Genomic DNA, 17,815 nt, shown 5'->3' on the forward strand with positions numbered 1-17,815 from the left:
TCTCCATTTTCTACATCTCCAGAATAGAACCCTCTCTACTCCATCATTTGATGTATGTCTCCATCTGGATAATAGTCTATCTTAAAGTACACGTCCCCGCACTTTCCCCACATTGAGTGAAGCTAATGTTATGTTCATGAAGGAATGAAAAGGATTATTGACCGAGTATTCACATACAAGGAATTTGCCTTGGTGCTCCGCCCGCAAGTGACAATATGACATACCATGACAGTTAGGAATGACACAAAACATTAACAATAAAACATTATTGAAGTCTGAAGAAGGGTTTCGGCCCGAAACGTTGCCTATTTCCTTCGCTCCATAGATGCTGCCACACCCGCTGCGTTTCACCAGCATTTTTGTCTGCCACCTACTATTGAAGCTTAGTTTAGTTTAGAGATACAGCGCGGAAACAGGCCCCTCGGCTCACCGGGTCCACCTCACTACCTTGTCCAGAGTTGTAGAATCGAGAACCAGAGGGCATAGGTTTAAGGTGAATTGTCAATAGGTGCAGGAGTAGGTCATTCGGCCCTTCGAGCTAGCACCGCCATTCAATGTGATCAGGACTGATCATCCCCAATCAGTACCCCGCTCCTGCCTTCTCCTCATATCCCCTGACCGATATCTTTAAGAGCCCTATCTAGCTCTCTCTTGAAAGATCCAGAGATCCGGCCTCCACCTCCATCAGTGGCAGGAACCCATGATGTGAACTATCGCATTTTATCGGGATGCATTACAGCATGGTTTGGGAACAGCTCCATTCAAGAACGCAAGAAATTCCAGAGAGTTGTGGACGCAGCCCAGACCATCGCACAAACCAACCTCCCTTCCATTGACTCCGTCTACACCTCACGCTGCCTCGGCAAGGCCAGCAGCATAATCAAGGATGAGTGTCACCCCGGTCACTCCGTCTTCTCCCCTCTGGCAGAAAGAGGTACAGAAGTGTGAAACGCACACCTCCAGATTCAGGGACCCTTTCTTCCGGTTGTTTTCAGGCGACTGAACCATCCTTTCACCAGCTGGAGAGCAGTCCTGACCTTCCATCTACATCACAGGAGACCCGCGGGCTATCTTTAATCGGACTTTACTGGGAATATCTTGCATTAAATGTTATTCCCATTATGATGTATCTATACACTGTGGATGGCTCGATTGTAATCACGTGTTGTCTTTCCGCTAACTGGGTAGCACGCAACAATAAGCTGGACCTTCAGTACATAGAAACATAGAAAAATAGGTGCAGGAGTAGGCCATTCAGTCCTTCGAGCCAGCACCACCATTCAATATGATAATGGATGATCATCTAAAATCAGTACCCGTTCCTGCTTTTTCCCCATACCCCTTGATTCCTTTAGCCTTAAGAGCTAAATCTAACTCTTGAAAACATCCAGTGAATTGGTCTCCACTGCCTTCTGAGGCAGAAAATTCCACAGATTCACAACTTTCTGGGTGAAAAAAGTTTTTCCTCATCTCAGCCCTAAATGCCTACCCCTATTCTTAAAATATGACCCCTGGTTCTAGACTCCCACAACATTGGGAACATTTAGCCTGTCCAATCCTCTAAGAATTTTATATGGTTCAATAGGGATCCCTCTCATCCTTCTAAATTCCAGTGAATACAAGCCCATTCGACCCATTCTTTCATCATATGTCAGTCCCACCATCCGGGAATTAACCTGGTGAACCTACGCTGCACACCCTCAATAGCAATAATGTCCTACCTTAAATTAGGAGACAGTACTCCAGGTGTGGTTTCACCAGGGCCTTGTAAAATTGCAGTAAAACCTCCTTGCTCCTAAACTCAAATCCTCTCGCAATGAAGGCCAGCATGCCATTTGCTCTCTTTACTGCCTGCTGCACCTCCATGTTTACTTTCAGTGACTGATGTACAAGCACGCCCAGGTTTCATTGCACCTCCCCTTTTCCTAATCTGTCACCATTCAGATAATAATCTGCCTTCCTGATCTTGCTACCAAAGTGGATAACCTCACATTTATCCACATTACACGGCATCTGCCCACTCACCCAACCTATCCAAGTCACCCTGCAGACTCATAGCATCCTCATTGCAGCTCACACTGCCACCCAGCTTTGTTATCCACAAACTTGAAGATGTCACATTTAATTCCCGTCTAATTCCCTTGTCTTAATTTATATTGCAAATAGTGGGACCTAGCACTGAGCCTTGCGACACCCCACAAGTCACTGCCTGCCATTCTGAAAAGGACCCGTTAATTCCTAAACTTTGCTTCCTGTCTGCCAACCAGTCCTCTATCAATATCAATACCCTACCCCCAATATCATGTGCTCTAATTTTACACACTATTCTCTCGTGAGGGACTTGTCAAAGGCTTTTTGAAAGTCCAGATACACCACATCCACTGGATGCCTCTTATCCATTCTACTTGTTACGTCCTCAAAAAATTCCAGAAGATTAGACAAGCATGATTTCCCCTCCATAAATCCATGCTGACTTTGACCGATCACATCACTGTTTTCCAAATGCGCTGCTATAACGTCTTTAACAATCGACTCAAGCCTTTTCCCCACTACCAATGTAAGGCTAACTGGTCTATAATTCCCCGTTTTCTCTCTCACACCTTTCTTAAAAAAGTGGATGCATAGATACATGTGACAATAAACTCAGATAAAAAAAAAATACCTTTAGTAGGGAGGTGAGGAAGAATTTCTTTAGCCAGAGGGTGATGAATCTGTGGATTTCATTGCCACTGACAGCTGTGGAGGCCGTCAATTAATATTTTTAAGGTGGAGTTTGATAGATTATTGATTAGTATGGGTGTCAGGGGTTATGGGGAGAAGGCAGGAGAATGGGGTTAGGAGGGAAAGATAGAGCAACCTTAGTTGAATGGTAGAGTAGACTTGATGGGCCGAATGGCCTAATTCTATTCCTATCCCATATTACCTTATCACTTATGAATTAAAGACACTATATCAGTACAGAACTTTGCAACGATTGTGAGCCCAGGACAATCGACAACTGACTGTGACAATGACCCTGGAACTTTAAAAAGCTGAGCCATGAACATAACATTAGCTTCACTCAATGTGGGAAAAGTGTACTTTAAGACAGACTATTATCCAGATGGAGCCAAACATCAAATGGTGTTCCTTCCTTCACAAGAGTGGATGTAGGTCCAACGCAAGCTAGTGATCTTATAGATGTCAGATGACAATAAAGATGCATCTTCTGTTTCCAGCCCCATTGCCCCAGTCATTTCCCTTATACATTTCCCTGCTGTATGGAGTTTTAATGTTCTCCACGTGGGTTTTCCATTTCCCTCCCATGCTCCAATGAGGTGCAGGTTTGTAGGTTAATTGGCTTCTGTAAATTGCCTTTAGTGCGTAGGATAGAACTAGTGTTTGGTGATCGCTGGTCGGCGTGGATCTGGTGGGCCGGAGTGCCTGTTTTCACGCTGTATCTCTAAACTATACCGAACATGACCATTAACACCAACAGACTCCGACACTGGAGGATCACTTACAGCAGCCCACTCCAGGAGTGTGGGTAACCCAGGCCGTCACAGGGGGGGGGGGGGGGGGGACGTGCAAACTCCGCACAGACAGTTCACATGTTTTGGATAGAATTAGGCCATTCGGCCCATCAAGTCTACTCCGCCATTCAATCATGGCTGATCTCTGCCTCCTAATCCCATTTTCCTGCCTCACCCCCATGACACCTGCTCTAATCAGCAATTTGTCTATCTCTGCCTTAAAAATATCCACAGACTTCGCCTTCACAGCCGTCTGTGGCAATGTGTTCCACAGATTAACTACCCTCTGACTAAAGAAGTTCTTCCTCACCTCCTTTCTGAAAGAACGCCCTTTAATTCTGAGGCTATCATCTATTGAAGGGCTCTGACAGCACCGGAAGTCAGGATTGAAGGACACGCTGGCCTCTTTGATGAGACCCTCCCCAGTTTCTCTCAAAGGTTTTTTGCTGTACCGTGGCACACGTAAACGTAAACTAAACTGAACAATCATTTAGTGATCAGACTGGGTAACGTCTGCACAATCTTTGAGGCTGTGAACCTGGGCAGAAGTTGTTCAGAGTCTGAGTTTGTCTGAAGAAGACATTGGTTTTGTATTAAACTGGGTGGCACGTTGGCCAAACAGTAGAGTTGTTGCCTTAAGGGGCTGTCCCACTTGGGCGACCTAATTGGCGAGTTTAGAAGAGTTTAGGAGAGTTTGAAAAAATTACATGTTCAAGACCTCCTTCGATTATGTAGAAGACCAGTCTCGACTAACTTCGGGAAAATTGGACACCGAATAGTGGAGAGTGAAGAAGACTTCCTTCGATTATGATGAAGACTATCTCGGACTCGATTACCTACGACTAACATGACGATCTACTACGGCCTACTACGACTAACCCTACGAGTAAAAAAAGTTTTCCATGGCAAGGATTTTTTGCTCACGGTCATTTTACAACACGTTGAAAAATATGCCATGACCTAGCTGAGGCCTCGAGTACACGGGGACCACTCTCAAGCATGAAGGAGAGTTACAAAGACCTCCTACGACCTCGTGTCGACCATGCTGCGAGTATGAGTCGAGGGCAAACTCGCCAGAAGTCGCGGATTAGGTCGCCTAAGTGGGACAGCCCCTTTACAGCGCAATATACTCGGGACCCAGAACCCATCGAGTCTACTCCGCCATTCCATTTTCCTGCCTCACCCCCATGACACTTGCTCTAATCAGCAATTTGTCTATCTCTGCCTTAAAAATATCCACAGACTTGGCCTTCACAGCCGTCTGTGGCAATGTGTTCCACAGATGAACTACCCTCTGACTAAAGAAGTACTTCCTCACCTCCTTTCTGAAAGAACGCCCTTTAATTCTGAGGCTATCATCTATTGAAGGGCTCTGACAGCACCGGCAGTCAGGATTGAAGGACACGCTGGCCTCTTTGATGAGACCCTCCCCAGTTTCTCTCAAAGGTTTTTTGCTGTACCGCGGCACACGTAAACGTAAACTAAACTGAACAATCATTTAGTGATCAGACTGGGTAACGTCTGCACAATCTTTGAGGCTGTGAACCTGGGCAGAAGTTGTTCAGAGTCTGAGTTTGTCTGAAGAAGACATTGGTTTTGTACTAAACTGGGTGGCATGTTGGCCAAGCAGTAGAGTTGTTGCCTTAAGGGGCTGTCCCACTTGGGCGACCTAATTGGCGAGTTTAGAAGAGTTTAGGAGAGTTTGAAAAAATTACATGTTGAAGACCAGCTTCGACTATGTTGAAGACCAGCTTCGACTAACTTCGGGAAAATTGGACACCGAATAGTGGAGAGTGAAGAAGACCTCCTTCGATTATGATGAAGACTATCTCGGACTCGATTACCTACGACTAACATGACGATCTACTATGGCCTACTACGACTAAACCTACGAGTAAAAAAAGTTTTCCATGGCAAGGTTTTTTTGCTCACGGTCATTTTACAACACGTTGAAAAATATGCCGCAACCTAGCTGAGGCCTCGAGTACACGGGGACCACTCTCAAGCATGAAGGAGAGTTACAAAGACCTCCTACAACCTCGTGTCGACCATGCTGCGAGTATGAGTCGAGGGCAAACTCGCCAGAACTCGCGGATTAGGTTGCCTAAGTGGGACAGCCCCTTTACAGCGCAATATACTCGGGACCCAGAACCTATTGAGTCTACTCCGCCATTCAATCACGGCTGATCCATCTTTCTCTTTCAATCCCATTCTCCTGCCTTCCTCCATAACCCTTGGCATCTTAACCCTTACTAATCACAGGCGGCATGCTGGCGTAGCGGCAGAGGTGCCGCATTACAGCGGTTCGATCCCGAACACGGGTGTTGTGTGTACGGAGTTTGTATGATCTCCCCGTGACCTGCGTGGGTTTTCACTGGTTTCGTCCCACACTCCAAACGCGTACAGGTAATTGGCTTGGTGTAAGTGTAAATTGTCCCTTGGGTGTGTGTAGGATAGTGTTAGTGTGCGGAGATCGCTGGTCGGTGCAGACTCGGTGGGCCGAAGAGTCTGTTTCTGCGCTAAGTCTCCAAACTGAAATAAAAACTAAACCTGCTAGAATTAGACGGTGTGCCACAAGGAAATATGAAGGCATTGTCCAAACAACTTGTCAGGTGTGGGTTCAAGAGCGTCTAGTTGGGAGGTAGACTGAGACAACGGAGGTCTAGGGGGAAGATGGACGCAGTTGGGGTAAATGAAGGCACGGAGTGTTTTATTATTATTAATGTTTAGTGTTTTCTGAGTCAATCGTAACTGTCACTGTATGTCATGTTAGAAACATAGAAACATAGAAATTAGGTGCAGGAGTAGGCCATCGCCATTCAATGTGATCATGGCTGATCATCCAACTCAGTATCCCGTACCTGCCTTCTCTCCATACCCCCTGATCCCCTTAGCCACAAGGGCCACATCTAACTCCCTCTTAAATATAGCCAATGAACTGACCTCAACTACCCTCTGTGGCAGAGAGTTCCAGAGATTTACCACTCTCATGTTGTTACTTGTGGGCGGAGCACCAAGGCAAATTCCTTGTATTAGGTATGTTGCAAAGCGTACCTGAAGCGTCGCTGAAAATCTGCCCCCGCCCGTGTGCTCGAGTTTGGCGCCGTTTAGAGGGGGGCGGGTTTAAAACGCGATTTTCTCTAGGCTGTTCAAATCGAGTTTGTTCAGCCTAGTTAATTATTAACGAAAATTCGCTGGTAGGTTCCCTCACATGAGCTATTATTAGTTTTACGAGTTTTTCCTAAGTGCTTTAGAAGTTTAATAATTAACCTCTAAACCCTCGACGGCTCGAAACCAGCTGGGTCTATAGAGCAGAAATCTGAAGGGTAGCAGTATATTTTTACACTAAAAAGGGCTTCTTAAGATCACTTTATACAAAGTTTAATATTGCGAGTAGCTAATTTTGGGCCCATTATATCCCGCAGTATTTTTCTGGGCATTTGAGGGCACAAATCTACCGCAATGTGAACGTTCTAAACCAGCGCGTTCACAGGATCCCACTAGAAAGCTGATTTAAAATGGACTTTAATTTAAAGCAATTGAACACTAAATTCCTTCCATTTGGCCTATAAATTAATGTAAATGAGATTTAAAAATCATGTTTTATTGTGAATTATTTGTGAATATTATTTGGACACTTAGGCTATTTATAATTGTTAATCATTTATTAAGAAATGGATAGATGTTCAGATCTAGTAATTGAAGTTTGAAATTAGCTACAAGTGGGTAACTAACTAATTATATGCTTTAATTTCAGGTCATCCGAGTAAGATTGTTTTATATTTGTTTCAGAATGGTTCAATCTATGATAACTGAAAATTTCATTCAGTTCTCTTAATTTTTAAGAAGGTTATGGGCTTTTGACTGTTCACGATCACAGCTTTTTTGTTATGTCCATAGAAAATCAATAGGGAACAAGATGCTAATTTCCGAGTATGAAAATGGCCATAACATTTTTAATACTTGAGATATGAAAGTGAATTAGGTGCCAAATTAAACTTCTTTTTATGCTTTATCTGATGGGATAAATTGCAGACTTGATTTTTTAAATCTCAAAATTTTGTAACATTGCTACTTGTATGTGAATACTTGGCCAATAAACTTACTTACTTACTTAATGGGGACAACTGAGATCAGGAGACACAGGACAGAATTAGAGAGAGATATCTGCAGTCAGAGTGGACATCACACCTCAATGTCATAGTCATACAGCGCGGAAACAGGCCCTTCGGCCCCACTTGCCCGCACCGATTAGTAACATGCCTGATCTACATTACTCCCAACTGCCTGCCTTTTCTCCATATCCCTCCAAACCTGTCCTATCTATGTACCTGTCCATAGATGGACACAGAATGCTGGAGTAACTCAGTGGGACAGGCAGCATCTCTCTGGAGAGATGGAATGGGTGACGTTTCGGGTCGAGACCTTTCTTCTGAAGGGTCTGAAACATTATAGCATTTTGTGTCTGTCTTCTGATCGTGGGTCGATCGCGAGGCCCCAGCACCGCCGTGGCTCCCACCGCCGAGGCTCCCACCGCCAGGGCTCCCACCGCCGAGGCTCCCACCGCCGTGGCTCCCACCGCCAGGGCTCCCACCGCCAGGGCTCCCACCGCCAGGGCTCCCACCGCCGAGGCTCCCACCGCCGTGGCTCCCACCGTCAGGGCTCCCACCGCCGAGGTCCCAGCACCGCCGAGGACCCAGCACCGCCGAGGCTCCCACCGCCGTCAACGTCGAGGCTCCCGCTGCCGCCGCCACTGAGGTTCCCTTCGGCCCAGATCGGCCTCGCCGCCCGGCTTCACCACAGACCCCCTGGGCTGGGAGGCCCGTGCGCGCGGCGGTTGGTGTTTGGCGGGAGGATCGGGCGCGCGATCGCGGCTCCTCGAGACACAATGAAGGCGCCGTCAACACCAACACCAACACCGCGCGTCAGCTGCAGGGTCTGGAGGGAGGGAGGGAGTGAGAGGAGGGAAGGGAGCGAGAGAGGGAGAGAGAGGGAGGGAGAGAGAGAGGAGGGAGAGAAAGAGGGAGAAGGGGAGGAGGAGGGAGGGAGGGAGGGAAAGGGAGAGGAGGGAGAGAGAGGGATGGAGGAGGAGGGAGGGAGGGAGGGAAAGGGAGAGGAGGGAGAGAGAGGGATGGAGGAGGAGGGAGGGAGGGAGGAAAGGGAGAGGAGGGAGAGAGAGGGATGGAGGAGGAGGGAGGGAGGGAGGGAAAGGTAGAGGAGAGGAGGGAGAGAGGGATGGAGGAGGAGGGAGGGAGGGAGGGAGAGAGAGGGAGGGAGAGGGATGGAGGAGGAGGGAGGGAGGGAGAGGCATTGCGTGTTACTGAGGACATCTGAGACGAGAAGGTTGGAACTGGAGAGGGAAAGGGAGAGAGGCATCTGCAGCCGAAGTGGACATCACACCTCAATGTCATAGAGTAATAGGTTCATACAGCATGGAAACAGGCCCTTCAACCCAACTTGCCCGCACCAAGGGTCACGAGGCCACCTCCGTGGATGAGAGAGCTGACCCCAGACAAATGGAGTCAGAAACCGGATCCGTGTTCCTTGGAGCTCCGGAGGTTGAGGTGTGAACACAATGAAACTGTTGAGATGTTTTCACAACTGGCAGAGTCTCAAGAAAGGGTTTGGTCAGTTAAATCTGAGATGTGTAGGGGTTGAGGGCGGCACGGTGGCGCAGTGGAGAGTTACAGCGCCAGGTTCTCGGCTATCACTAAATGGGCTCCATGACATTTTTCACTGATGGACCATTATAGCCGGGTGTCATGGATCTTGATGGAAATGTGGAGAAATGTAGTCCAACTCAGGGCAAGCCCAAGATAGGGGTGGCACGATGATGCAGTGGTAGAGTTACTGCCGCACAGTTTGTACGTGACCTGTGTGGGCTTCCCCCGGGTGCTCCGGTTTTCTCCCACACTCGTGAAGATGTACAGATTTGTAGGTTGGGCTTCGGTCAAATTGTAAATTGTCCCAAGTGTGTGGGACAGTGTTAGTATACGGGGTGATCGCTGGTCGGCGCGGACTCGTTGGGCCGAAGAGCCTGTTTCCACGCTGTATCTCTAAAGTCTAAAGTCACCTCTCCATTTTCTCCACAGAGATGCTGCCTGACCCACTGATTACTCCAGCATTCTGTGTCTATCAAGGTAGGTGAACGATGCCAGATGGAATGAAAGTGTCTCACCAAGTGAGTAACAGAATCAGACACAATGAATCATGAAGGGAATATGTTTTTATTGCATTACAAGCGCAAAGCGAGTTATTCTCGAGTTTACAATCTTGGTGACACACCCCATCACCAATTGTTCAACACAGACGTATGTTTACAAAGTGTCATTTGAGTCGGAAAATAAACCCCTGCAATAGCATTGAATAAATGGTCAAACTGGGAGAAGAGGCAGACTGCGTGCATCAGTGAGGTCCATGATGAATAGAAATGGGCCAAATGTGGTCTCCGCTCTCTACACAACACCTTGTGAGAGGGGGGAAGGCAATCTGTTCTACAATCCCTGTAGGAGCAATAGGGCTGGACTAGCGACAGTAAAGATGGAAACAGCTCGACGCCCATCTGAAGGGCAAGCAAAGTGTTCCAATAGCTTGAACAAAACATTCAGTGGTGAGCCCCCTTCTGACATCCCCTTACGCTTACTTGCTTTAGTTCCCCCACACCCAATTCCTTGAAGAAAAACCATTCTTCTCTCGAAATGTTTTAAAACACCCCCCAAAAGTGTCAGTTTATTAGGCTATTAATTGTCACACGCTTCACTTGAATATCCCCGTTGATCCAAAATTCTTCCAGCATATCCTTTTCACAGCGGTTTGGAAACTGCAGTGTGGTTTTATTACATATGACAATCTCAAAGTTGTCTGCGTTGAACGTAATGAGGACCTATCAAAGAAATAAACGGGAAACAAAAGGTCAGGAATTTGACAGGATTCACAAAGTGGAGAGAGAGACACTAAATGCTGGAGTAACTCAGCAGATCAGGCAGCATCTCTGGAGAGAAGGAATGGGTGACGTTTTGGGTTGAGACTGAGAGTCAAGGGAAAGGGAAACAAGAGATATAGACAGTGATATAGAGAGTTATAGAATACACGAATGAAAGATATGCAAGCAAGATATGATTATCATTGTCGATATCCCTAGTTTCCCTTTCCCGTGACTTTCCTTCTGAAGAAGGGTCTCACCCCAAAACGTCACCCATTCCTTTTCTCCAGAGATTTTGCCTATCCCGCTGAGTTACTCAAACTTTCTGTGTCTATCTGTAGGTTCCTTCATGTTCAGGAGGCATCAAACCCTAATTCATTCTGTAACTCAACCCAAAAACTCCGTGCATTATTCCTCTTTACTTACTGACTTTAGACTTTAGAGATACAGTGCGGATACAGGCCCTTCGGCCCATGGATTCCCTGCCGACCAGCGATCATCCCATACACTAGATCTACCCGACATACACTAGAGATAATTTACTGGGTTTTTTTACCGAAGCCAATTAACCTACAAACCTACACGTCTTTGGAGTGTGGGAGGAAACCAGAGCGCCGGGAGAAAGCCCCTGCGGTCACAGGGGGAACGTTAAACTCCATACAGACAGCACGTGTTATCAGGATCGAACCTGGGTATTCGGCGCAGGTTTTCTCCAGGTGCTCCGGTTTCCTCGCACACTCCAAAGACGTGCAGGTTTGCAGGCTAATTGGCTTTGGTATAAGTCTGAATTGAACTTGTTGCACAGGATAGTATTAGTGTGCGGGGATCACTGGTTGGTGCGGACTAGGTGGGCTGTTTCCGCGCTGTGTCTCTAGAACTAAATCTAAATCACACTCACTCACCGTAAAATCTTCCTCTTTGCCTAGGGGGTTTTCCTCAATCTGCTGCGTTTTCCAATGGGAGTTGACCAGGTTATTCAAGACAATCTTAGAGCCACTGTTAGAATACCGTGGGTTAAAATGAAATGCTATGTTCGCAGAGTCCATTCCTAGATCAATTGAAAATCTGAAATAAAGGATGATCAAAATAGACATGAGGAATGGCACATACTGGTTTCCAAAAATAAAGACACAAAGCCGGCACGGTAGTACAGCGGTATAGTTGCTGCCAGAGACCCGAGTTCGATCCCAACTACAGGTGCTGCCAGTACGGGATTTGCACATTCTCCCCGTGACCATGTGGATTTTCTCCGGGTGCTCTGGTTTCCTCCCACACTCCAACACATGCGGGGTTGCAGGTTAATTGGCTTTGGTAAATTTGTCAACTGTACCTAGTGTGTGTTGGATAGTGTTAGTGTGCGGGGATTGCTGGTTGGCTCAACTCGGTGGTCGGAAGGCCCTGTTTCCATGCTGTATCTCTAAAGTCTAAAGTGCTGGATTAACTCAGCAGGTCAGGTAACATCTCAGGACGACATAAATAGGCGGAATTTCAGGTCAGGACCTTTCTTCGGGATGAATGGAGGGGGGGGGGGGGGCGGGGGATGTGGAAGAGATAAAAATAGAAACATGGAGAGAATTTGAGATATTTTTCTCTCTCAAAGAGAGATTCAACAACATTGTGATAAAGTCCTGGAAACGTACAGCACCAAAACAGGCCCTTCGGCCCAACGAGTCCATGCTGACCATCAAGTACCTGTTAATCCTACACCAATTCCATTTTATTCTGCAGAAACAAAAAACTGTAGATGCTGGAAAACTAGATGCTGACTTAAACTAGATAGTTTAAGATAGACACAAAGTGCTGGAGTAACTCTGCAGGTCAGGCGGCATCTCTGGAGAAAAAGGATGAGTGACGTTTCGGGTCGGGACCGTTCTTCATACTGAAGGTAGGGGGAGGAGAAGAAATAGAGGTAAGAAAAGACCAAGACAAAGCAGGGCCAGTAACACATTACCTCATGTGTATGAAGGGACTGCAGATGCTGGTTTAAACCGAAGAAAGGCACAAAAAGGCTGGAGTAACTCAGCAGGACGGGCAGTATCTCTGGAGAGGAATGGGTGACTTTTCGGGTCGAGGTTCTTCTTCAAACTAATATACAATACATATAAGGGTGTTTCCGTAACTATAGGGATCCAACCTGTGACATGGAAGGCCAAATTTGAAAGTCATTAAATCTAAATGAAATACCACAGGATAAAAAATTGGCCTGCCTATGATACGTTTGAGCTAATTTGTGATCAAAATCGAAATTTAATACTTTGAAAATTTGGGGGGGGAAAACAAGAAACCTTTTAAAATAAAAAACATATAAGACACTTACTGATTTTGAAGCTCCATTACAAAATGGCAGCACCTAACTCACCACGAGGCCCATAGTTCCCGCCAGGGTCATTATAATCGCGTTGGTTGATTTAAAAAAAAAATTGTGACATGCAACAAAATCCTGTTATAGCGTCATCAATAGCATTCGCGACTATGGAGACGCTAAAATAGGTGAACTAACTAGATTTTTATTTCATGATTTTTAGTTCCATTCATTATTAACTATCTCAATGGAAAGCTTAAACTCAAAATATCTAAACTTCCTATCTGCGCTTTATATTGATTTTAGAAAAAACGCTACTCTTTATCGCTGAGATATTTGGCCATCTTACTCACAGTCCACCTCGAGTCAGCCCCGAGGATTTTTCCCCACCGATGAAAAATAAAAACGTTATGAGTGTTTTAAAAAAGCTTGAGATCAGCTGATTGGTCCTCTCGTGTCAATCACCGGGATGAAGGTAATGCCCCCTCCGGGGGTGGGGGTGGGCAAGACTATAAAACCCCGGATGCCTGGACATGAGTCAGTCACTCTGCAAGATCGCGAGGGAGAAGCCACGACTGTCATTCTAAGCTGTGAATCAACTGAACTGTGAGTCTGCAATGTACTTGCAATAAATGATTTGTCAGCCCTTAATGACAGCCATGAGTTGCTTGGCCTGTTGCCCTGGCTGTGCTTGAAAGTGCAATGCTTAATTGGTAATGAAATGACAATGCCATGAGTTGTTTGGCCGGCTGCCCTGCCTGTGCTTAAAACTGCAATGCTTTATTAGGCCCGACTGTGTTTGGAAGGAATAAATGCTTTATTAGGTCCGACTGTGTTTAGTTCATAAGTCCCGCTCATTTTGTGATTTCTGCTTAGTGGACAGGTCGCGCTGATTGCGTAATTTCCGGAAAGTGCAGAGGTCACGCTGATTGCGGAAGTGTAGCTGACTGCGGAAGCCCCACAGTGGAGAGGCCGCGCTCAGCCGTGTGAATAGATTCAAGAACGTTTACTGTCATATATATGGTGTGTTAGTCCGTGTTTGTGAGTGTGAGTGTGTATGTGTGTGAGTATGAGTGTGTGTGTATGTAAGTGTGAGTGTGTATGTGAGTGCGTATGTGTGTGTGAGTGTATGTGTTAGTCTGTGTGTGTGAGTGTATTTGTGTGTGTGAGTGTGTGTGTGTGTGTGTGTGAGTGTGTGTGTGTGTGAAAGGTGGAGGGTATGTGTTTACGTGTGAGTCTGTGTGTGTGTGTGAGTGTGTGTGTATATTGGAATTGGTGGAGAGGTGGAATATTGCGTTGGGGGACCACCCCTCCCGTGCGAAACTGGAACCTATCGGCCCCACTAGTAAACAGTAAAAAAAAGAAACAATAAATATAAAAATAGTTACTCTGCTTTTAATTCACACATGACCAAATTGACACTGATACTCGTGTCTGCTGCAAAAACGTGTGGCATCAGAAACCCAGATAAATAATAAAAATCATAAGCATCATCTGAATTTGGCTTTTATTGAGTTATATAATTGAAAAATTAATGTTATCTTTCTGGTATAAATGAGCCTAGGGATTTGATGAAACCCTGCTTGAAAAATGTCACAAAAAAGGCAAGAAAACACAGGGACATCTAATTTTTTTCTTTGTAAAACAGATTTATTTATTTTTGCTTCATCTCATTATTTTGGCTATACACCATGACCTATACTACTTAAAATACAGGATATGAAACAATGGGAATATTGCATAAAAAACAGGAAAATATCCTGGAGGTTTGGAGACCTTCAGTTTCACTACTGAGTGTTGTATTTATGGCAGCACCCATATATATAGGTGAGTGTGCGTGTGTGTGAGTGTAAACAGTGGGTAATAAGCAGGAGAACCACAATCTTTTCTTACCTGACTGCCTCTGATTTAACTCTTCCTTCAACTTCGACAGAGTCACCATGCTTAATTTGGAGACCAGTCAAGTGCAATAACTGAGGGGGCAAGAAAAAGCTTCCTGAGTCGACAATATTAGAAGGCGAATATTAGGTGCAATGACTGGTAGAGCTGATGCCTCACAGTACCTGAGATCCCAGGTTCGATCCTGACCTCGGGTGCTGTCTGCAAGGAGTTTGCACGTTCTCCCTGCGCCCACGTGGGTTTCCACCGGACGCACCGGTTTCCTCCCACATCCCAAAGACCACGCGGGTTTGTAGCTTATTTGGCCTTCGGTAAATTGGCCCTAGTGGGCAGGGAGTGAGTGACAAAGTGGGAGAACGTAGAACTAGTGCGAATGGGTCAGTGCGGACTCGGTGGGCCGAAGGGCCTGTTTCCACGTTGTATCTCTAAACTAAACTGAACATTAAAGGATGTAGGAAGGAACTACAGATGCTGGTTTACACCGAAGATAAACACAAAATACTGGACAGGCAGCATGTGTGGAGAAAAGGGATGGGAACAGCACCTCATATTTCACTTGGGCAGCTTACACCCCAGCAGTTAACATCAATTTCTCTAACATCAAGTAACCCTTGCTCTCCCTCTCTCTCCGTCCCTCCCCCACCCTAGTTCTCCGACTGGTTCCACTGTCCTCCTGATTAATGTTACTGTTTGTTTGCCTCCTTGTCACCTTCTCTTCAGCCAACAATGAGCCATTCCACATCTCCTTAGTACAGGTATTGTCTGTTTTGATCTGTCCTTTTCACACCTTACGCTTCCATATCTCTCGACCCCCTCCCCCTGAATATCAGTCTCAGAATATCAGGGCCTCGACCAGAATCGTCACCCATTCCTTCTCGCCAGAGCTGCTGCCCGACCCGCTGAGTTACTCCAGCTTTTTGTGTCTGTCTTCGATGTAAACCGGCATCTGCAGTTCCTTCCTAAACAAAAATAAACTGGGTTTAAGAAGGAACTGCAGATGCTGGAGAATCGAAGGTTACACAAAAAAGCCATTCGGCCCATCAAGTCTACTCCGCCATTCAACCATGTATGTTTTCTTCCAGCGATGTAAATGGTAGGTCAGGACTGCTCTGCAGCTGGTGAAAGGATGGTTTCTGACAACAGCCGGGGAGAAAGGGTCTTATCTAAATGGTGGCCGATTGGGATATTATCTAAATGGTGGTCGATTGGGAAAGGGGGAGATGCAGCGAGACCTGGGTGTCATGGTACACCAGTCATTGAAGGTAGGCATGCAGGTGCAGCAGGCAGTAAAGAAAGCGAATGGTATGTTAGCTTTCATTGCAAAAGGATTTGAGTATAGGAGTAGGAAGGTTCTACTGCAGTTGTACAGGGTCTTGGTGAGACCACACCTGGAGTATTGCATACAGTTTTGGTCTCCAAATCTGAGGAAGGACATTATTGCCATAGAGGCAGTGCAGAGACGGTTCACCAGACTGATTCCTGGGATGTCAGGACTCTTATGAAGAAAGACTGGATAGACTTGGTTTATACTCTCTAGAATTTAGGAGATTGAGAGGGGATCTTATAGAAACTTACAAAATTCTTAAGGGGTTGGACAAGCTAGATGCAGGAAGATTGTTCCCGATGTTGGCGAAGTCCAGGACAAGGGGTCACAGCTTAAGAATAAGGGGGAAATCCTTTAAAACCGAGATGAGAAGAACTTTTTTCACACAGAGAGTGGTGAATCTCTGGAACTCTCTGCCACAGAGGGTAGTTGAGGCCAGTTCATTGGCTATATTTAAGAGGGAGTTAGATGTGGCCCTTGTGGCTAAGGGGATCAGGGGGTATGGAGAGAAGGCAGGTACGGGATACTGAGTTGGATGATCAGCCATGATCATATTGAATGGCGGTGCAGGCTCGAAGGGCCGAATGGCCTACTCCTGCACCTAATTTCTATGTTTCTATGTCCCTGAATCTGGAGGAGTGCGTTTTCACACTTACGTACCTCTTTCCTGATGGGAGAGGGGAGAAGAGGGAGTGACCAGGATGAGACTGGTCCTTGATTATGCTGCTGGCCGGGGCAGCATGAAGTATTGAGTCAATCGAAGGGAGGTTGGTTTGTGTGATGGTCTGGGCTGCGTCCACAACTCTCTGGAATTTCTTGCGTTCTTGAATGGAGCTGTTCCCAAACCATGCTGTAATGCATCCCGATAAAATGCGATAGTTCACATCATGGGTTCCTGCCACTGAGAGTGGGGTCTTCACTGGTGAAGCTGATGGTTTTGCTGATGGGATATCACCCCGTGTTATGACTCGAGCTGCAAGAAAGAATGTTCTGTTTGGGACATATGACAATAAAACACTTTTTAGTTTAGTTTATAGATAAGCGCGGAAATAGTCCCTTTGGCCCACCAAGTCCGCGGTGACCAGCAATCCCCAGACAATAACACTATCCTACACAACGGATGATTTTACTTCGGAGTCACGTGAGTAACTACGTGAAGAGCCCGCTCAGCACGTATGCGCGCGGCATTGCGTTCAGCAGTGCAACAGTGGCCGCAGCGGAAGTCGGGCGCTCCCGCTGCAGTTTAAAAGACGGACTGTCAGGTAAGTTAAACTGAGGTCGGCTTTACTTCTGAAAGGAGAGCCTTCTGATTTCTGTTTTCAGAATGAGGAAGAGGCTCTCAAAGAGATCTGTCCCCCGCTCGACTCCCAACGGAGGAGCATTCCATCTGTGGGGGGCAGCAACAGGCGGTAGGACCGCTTATCGGGAGCTCCGCCATCCCCGACACCGTGCCGAGCCCAGTCCCGCTAGCGCCTGAGCAGCGGGCTGGATGTAAAGCCACCAGAAAGAGCATCCGGCCGGTAATTTCCGACTCGTCGGACGGGGACGTCTCACCACCCGCACGGGGAAGAGACAGCCGCCTGAGCCGCATGGAGCGGCTCCTGGAGCAGGTGCTCCAGCGAGACTCGCTGCGTGAGGGGCAGTCTCGCAGGGGGAGTTCAGGCACTCCCTCCACAGTGCCGTGCACTGGCCATCGCTTCCTCCTCACCCGAGGGTAGCTTTGATGACCAGGACTGGGATGGTCAGGAAGAGGGGACGCTGGCTGAAGAAGTCGGGAGTATGCAAGGGGTGCAGGAACAGGAAGAACTGCTGGGTGTGGTGGACCGCTATGTGGCAGCCCCACGTGCAGGAAGGCC

Source organism: Leucoraja erinacea, chromosome 37 (genome assembly GCF_028641065.1).
Source record: "Leucoraja erinacea ecotype New England chromosome 37, Leri_hhj_1, whole genome shotgun sequence".
Lineage (NCBI taxonomy): Eukaryota > Metazoa > Chordata > Chondrichthyes > Rajiformes > Rajidae > Leucoraja > Leucoraja erinaceus.